Source organism: Rhagoletis pomonella, unplaced genomic scaffold (assembly GCF_013731165.1).
Source record: "Rhagoletis pomonella isolate Grant_MI unplaced genomic scaffold, Rhpom_1.0 Rhpom_scaffold_00171, whole genome shotgun sequence".
Taxonomy (NCBI): Eukaryota; Metazoa; Arthropoda; class Insecta; order Diptera; family Tephritidae; genus Rhagoletis; species Rhagoletis pomonella.
Window position 1 is genome coordinate 40,289 of NW_023458725.1, and position 6,992 is coordinate 47,280.

The following is a 6,992-nucleotide window of genomic DNA, read 5'->3' on the forward strand; positions in this document are numbered from 1 at the left end:
AAAAAAAATGTGATTAGTATTGCCATAATGCAACCCTGCTGCGAGGTTGCAAAATGTAGACGCGCAAAAAACATACCTTTGAGTGTGACAAAATGTAGACGGCGTCGTTTTCCAATTTTGTATGGGAAACAACAACACCACAGATTTTACGGTTAGAAAACGTCTTAAAATGTAGACGTCTACATTTTGAGACACTATTTGGAACGAACTGTGAACACCCCATATGTGTTTCAATGGGCACATCGATTTGAATACATAATTTAGATTTAGAGAATATTTTTAGCAATTTATTTGAGAAAAATAAAACATTTAGTTTATTGTTTGTATTTTCGTCGATTTTAAATTTGCTACCCCAAAATAATTGATATAAAATAAAACACCTCTTTTGTACGCATTTTTTAACTGCCTTTTAAACGTACGGAAAATCATTTTTTATTTATTCGGAACGTTGCGAATTTCCGTTTACTGCTATAAACACAATTAAAAAAAAAAGGCGTGAGTACTAGGTACTCATGAAATTTGATGTGTATACATATGCGAACGGCAAAGCATAAAAGTACATTTACGGTACGGTAGCTGTCAAATTGGTTGTGCTTGTTATTCACACAACTCGAGGAAAAGTTAAACTTCTTCTCTGTGCCACCGTGGTCACTTTTTTTTGTAGCACATGTTAAGCCATTTAAATATATTTATTATTATTATTATTATTATTTATTTAGAATTAAAAATTAATTTTAAGACTAAAGGGGAAGGGGCTGAGCACTAGCTGCTATTGCTATCGGCTCGGTCTATAATATATACATATATATTTATAAATAAGATATAGTAATAAGGTTTGAAGTAAAACAAAATAAATACAAATATGTAAATATTCAGATAGTCTTTAAGTTACATTTCAAGTTCATATTCTTAGTTTTGTACTTTTTATAAAGCAGAATGTTTTTTTCGATGTTTTCTTTGTTGGTTTCTTTCAATATGTACAATCGGTTAGAATATGTGGTAGAGTGATCTGCACGTTGCAGGTCGGACAGAAGAGCGCAAAATTTTCGTTGAACAAGTATTGATGCTAAATATATTTATAACTGAATATTTTATTAAAAATACATTTACAAACCTATTTTCCTTACCAGCGTCAATTTTTGTTTACTTTAATATTTGACATTCCTCCTCTTCTTCGCAAGTATAATCGATAAAACTAGGTTGGACACCAAAAAGTTATCGGTTTAATCCGAGATATTTTTAATTAAAATTTTGTATGGCTAATCTCTTTTTCTAATAACAGATTAGGGAGTTAAGCTCGGAAATTAGTATAATCTTTTTATATGTAAAGCTATTATTAGGCGATTCAGTTACATACATACAAATGTAGGTTAGGTTAGAAATTAAACATTAATTTCACTTAATTTTATTCATTTTTCTGATTTAGTTTTTTATTCATTTTCATTTTTAATTCTTTTAATACATGAAATTATCGGTATGATTGATAAAATATACTTGTATATACTTGTGACTCAAGGGCGTTAGAATATCTTGGAAACACCGCATCAGTTATTGTTTTTGAGCTTATAGTTTGAGCATTTCCATTTGTATATATTCCCAAATTTAGTTTTTCTTTTCGGAATATTATCTGCGGTTCATGTAAATGCAGTTCATGTTGCAGGATTTTACCCGATGCTTTTTTGTTCCATACGTTTTGCTGTTACTCACTTTTTACTCTCACTTCATAGAGTGATTTTGCTGTTTGACCTTTTTCCAGGATTTTACACGAAAAGTATTGGATCAGAGCTATTATATCATCCATACATATGCATATTATACATACATATATGTTCATCATGTATGTTCATCAATTATCAACGGTCCCAGTTAAAATGATTTCATTATTTTTTTTAAATTTCGCCTTTCTTTTTTATCAAAATAGACTACTAAACCCAATAATGATAGAATACAAGATTGCGCCGATGAGAGAGGATTTTTGAGAATAGCTTTTGTGTGACGTCACACTGGTGCAATTGCGAGAGAGAAATGCCAAAACGTGAGCAAGGATGGAAGAAGAAGAAAAAATGTTGCAAGAAAACGTAAACAAGTCGCACAAGTGTGACGTCATGCAAACAACGATTCTGTCAAATTCGTTAAGAGAGGAATAGCGGTCCGAGATCGGCGCAACCTTTGTATTCTCTCAATCGTGTACTAAACCTATGCCTAACAACATCTACGAATATCAAAATGCATGTGTGGAGTTTAAATAATCGGATGTAATACTCAATTTCCTCTTACTATGCATATGCCTAAATGTATGCAACCATTTGGCAAGCAAACACAGGGTGCTTCTAATGAAAATAAAATTTTTATGCTGAAATACACATGCTAAGCCCTTCCAAATTTTGTGCCGGGATATGCGTTACAGCTTCGCAAATTTTACCCCTACCGAAACCAAAGATGTATACACATCAGAAATGCGTATAATTTTTGTCACGAAATTGATATCATAAATTTTGTGTTTCTAGTTCAGCTTTCGTCACTCGAAAATTATACCTCAAAGAGGTGTTTTATTTTATATTAGAACACACAGCCTAAAACTATGTAGGTACATAAGTACTTTTACAAAAAATAAATGTGCACCGAGTGCATAGGGCTTGGGCATTGACCTTTAACAGAAAACCCAATTAAAAATCAGAGGCGAATACGGAGGATAAAACGTATTTAATTGTGTATTTTTTTATAATATACATATGTATGTACATATGTATATCTGTGTTCGTATGGAGTAATAGCTTATGTCGAAAGGCTGGCTTTAGTATAATGCGGCATTCGCAGCATACGATTGCGAATGACTCATCGGCGCCGAACCGTTGAAGAACTTTTGGCAAAGAAATAGTTCCGATACTAGCAAGACAATATTCTTATTAAGTCTCATCAAAAAATTCCTTGTCATTTAAAGAATAAAGAGAATGTCACATTATACTAAAGCCAGCTTCCCGACATAAGCTACTGTTCCATACGAATACAGATATACCTACTTACCATCACGTATTGAAAATAAAGACTGCGCTGCCGATCACAAACTACACTAATGCCGATTTTGTTTCTACCGAAAAATGCAACCTTCTCTTTGCCCTCTATGCACAAACACTAAGAAGAGTGCGATGAGAAGGCAACATTTTTTGTAGAAACGAAAACGCCACAAGCCAAAGCGTATTTAACAAGGTGGTGTTGGCCGTATATATGTAAAAAATTACACTAACAAATTATACGCTGATGTCCATACTGTCATTGGTATGAGTTACAACAAACATATCATTTTGACGTAATGGTCTCCACGGCGAAAAACTCAGCTGTCGCCCCAACACCACCTTGTTTAATACACCTTGCCACAAGCCAATCAAGAAAATTTTGTGCACACTCGGGTTGAAACTCGAACACTCGGGTATATTGAGCTTCAAAGTACCCGAACCAAATCAAGTATGTATGAAAAGCAATCGGGTGCAGTGTTGCCGCGAAGCATTTTTAGTGGTAGCCAAATTCCTTTAAAAAAAGGGCTAAAAAAGAGCTAAAAAAAAAAAAAAAAGTCGTTGTGGCTAAAAATGGTAGCTAAAATTGTTTACTTACATAATCATATGAAAGTATACCCCCAAATATCTTCGAAAAGCAATTGTACCTTGAGAAACACAATGAACTCTGGAAAAAATCTAATATTTTATCCAACCAAAGACCTTTTCGTATAAAAGGGAAAATATACGACATCAACATGCTGGCTCGACAAGTGATTGTACCATCAGGCTCGACGCATATAACTTAACAGCATGCTGGTACAATATTTATTTCTATACAAATGAGGTCGAGAAAAGATCGAAATAATTTGAGCCGACATTTCATAATTTTTCTACCATTTTGTTAAACATTGTTTTTTTTTATTCACAACTGCAAATGTGAACTTAATATTCCATAAACACGGCTCTGAAATTTCCGCCTAAATATTTTTTACTTAGAAAATTTAGCTAATTTCACCACTCACGCTCATGCTGGTACAATCATACAATTTTCAAATAGTTTTTGAAGCCGCACCAGCAGCTGGTATAATCACACCACAAGAACATACACGGTCAATCGACTTGATGGGCCATTTAACTAATGAAGCATATTAGGGGCCAGTTTTTCAGTGCACGGCTGTGGTTCAAACTAAGTTTAAACGCCCGGTCCTGCTGGTTTAAACTAAGATCAGCCAATCAAGTGTAAGCCAGCTGTTCAATTTAAACCCAGATTACTTAATCTGACTTTAGACTGACACTGAAAAACTGGCCCTAAGGGCCGTAAACTTATCTATTTTAAACTATAGTTAAATCGTTAATAGATATGTAACTAAAAAACTGCCCTAACACTTATACTGTATGTATGTATAAAAACGTAAGGAACATACAATACATATGTATATGTCAGTCTTTCTTAGTATAAAAATTTATCTCGTACATAAATGCAAAAAAAAATAGATCGAATTAAGCGTATACAACTTTTTCATGCCCAGTATGAATAAATTCTCCAAAGGGCTAAAAAAAGGGCTAGGGGAAATTTTAAATTTATGTGGCCAAAAAAAGTATGTGGTAGCTATATCTAGCCACCAAAGGGCTAAAACGGCAACACTGATCGGGTGTTGTGGCCAACATGGTCGTCTTGCATGATTCAATAATACAAGGTTAGATAATTATTGACAGCTGCGGTTTGACACTCCCTTACAAAAGGTTGCATTTACGGAGGACAGAGAATGGGCAAGAATGCAATCCCTCGTTTCGAAAATGGTAGTAGAAAAGTACGCAAAGTAGGCAATTAGTAGTGAAATTCCTTTCGTAAATTCTAATGTATTTGCAGGAAATCTGGCATTTTAAACGAAATGTTGAACGTAATATTGATATATCTACGTGAATTACGTAATTTATATGCTATTTAGCCGTATAAAAACTGCAAAATGACTCAAAATTTAAATAAGACTACTATGAGACTGATGTAAACATCCAATGCATATGTTTTCATCAGTTAAATATGCTTCATATGCATATACAAATAAAGATATTGCACAAAAGCTTATACTTTTATTTCACACCAAAGCTACACTGTTTCCATGTAAAATTGCAAAGAAGCAACACGGTGCCACTGCTAAGGGAGCGGTGCGAGAGAGACAACTGTCAGTTTATCGAACCTTGTATTATTGAATCATGGTCGTCTTGAGCTCAGTCGCTAACGAACAATACTTCTGCTCGTATACAGAGAATGATGCAAAATGGGTTTTGTTAGATGAACGAAAATTATGCACCCGCTGCAGATGTCTGGTATGTATATACTTATCTATATATGCATGTATGCATATATGTATTTATGTTATCAATTAATGGAGTATTTATTTACAAACATATGCGTAGGAAATGCATTTTCATTTGACTGCAAAACTATTTTGGCATATTCGTAGACGAAATAAAGACGACTCTGAAGTTAAAGTTTGTCAACCTCAAATAAGGAGAAAGTTATTATATGTATGTAATAAATAGTATGTGCATGTGTAAGAACGTTATCAATAAATGATTTTCGAGGTTGTTTATGTATGTATGTACACATAAGTACATAGAGGGGAACGTTATCAATCTATAAATGATCGCGATTTTGGAGTAGGTATGTCCATTTTTACATACATATCTTACAAAAGGTTGCATTTACGAAGGACGGAGAAAGGGGAGGAATGAAATCTCTTGGTGTGAAAATTGTAGTAGAAAAGTACTCAATTAGTAGTGAAAATCCTTTTGTAAATTCTAATGTATTTGCAGGAAATCTGGCATTTTAAACGAAATATTGAACGTCATATTGATATATCTATGTGAGTTACGTTATTTATGTGCTATTTAGCTGTATAAAAACTGCAAAAAGACTCAAAATTAAAATAAAACTACTATAAGATTGATGTAAACATCCAATTTAAAAACAATTTATGTTTTTATCAGTTAAATATGCTTCATATGCATATACAAATAAGCATATTGCACAAAAGCTTATACTTCTATTTCACACCAAAGCTACACTTTTTCCAAGCAAATTTGCAAAGAAGCAACACCGTGCCGCTGCTAAGGGAGCGGTGCGAGAGAGACAACTGTCAGTTTATCGAACCTTGTATTATTGAATCATGTGTAGCGCATTTGTAAGTACATACACTCTAAAAAAATTGATTGAGTATATTTTTGTTTATTTTTAAATTTTTTTGGTAAATTTACACGATGAACATGTATTCTTCTCGTTTACACATTTTCGTGTGTAAAAATCATTTTTGTTAGCGGCTTTACACAATTCTACGGGTGAAATCAAACAGCAGATGTGTATTTTGTAGCTTGTACACACTTTCGAAGTTAATTTACGCACACCACAGCAGCTATATTACACTCTAAAATGTCCGAAATTCCAATTAATTACATATAATACGAATATTGCAGTATCATGCAACACATTTGCTCAAAATAAATGTTCTTAAAACTCAAAAATAACTTTTCAAGAAAACACCTTGAAGTTAACAAGTGCATTGCATTTGTACATTTTTTTGGTCAATTTGTCCATTTTTAAAATTGAATTTGTCAAAAAAAAACTAAGGCAGCTAGAAACTGCGGTTTATTGCATTAAAAATATCTAGATATAGAAGCTACCATAAGAACCGATAAAAAAGAAAAAGCCGATTTTTCGACCAAAAGCCCCTTTGAAATGCCGACGGCAAATCACCAACTAGTTTACCAATTGCATGTGTACATAATTTTCACAAATGCAGATATGTAGTTATTAGCACATGCACATACATACATACATATGTATCTAAGTTTTGCAGTGAGAGCATACACTGGCAAATATGTACATATATATCTTCGAACAATACATACCTAATTAATATAAACAATTTTCTTTTTTTGTAATAAACAAAACTAACATGAATTTTTAACAATTTTACCATTTTTTTTTAACTAACATGC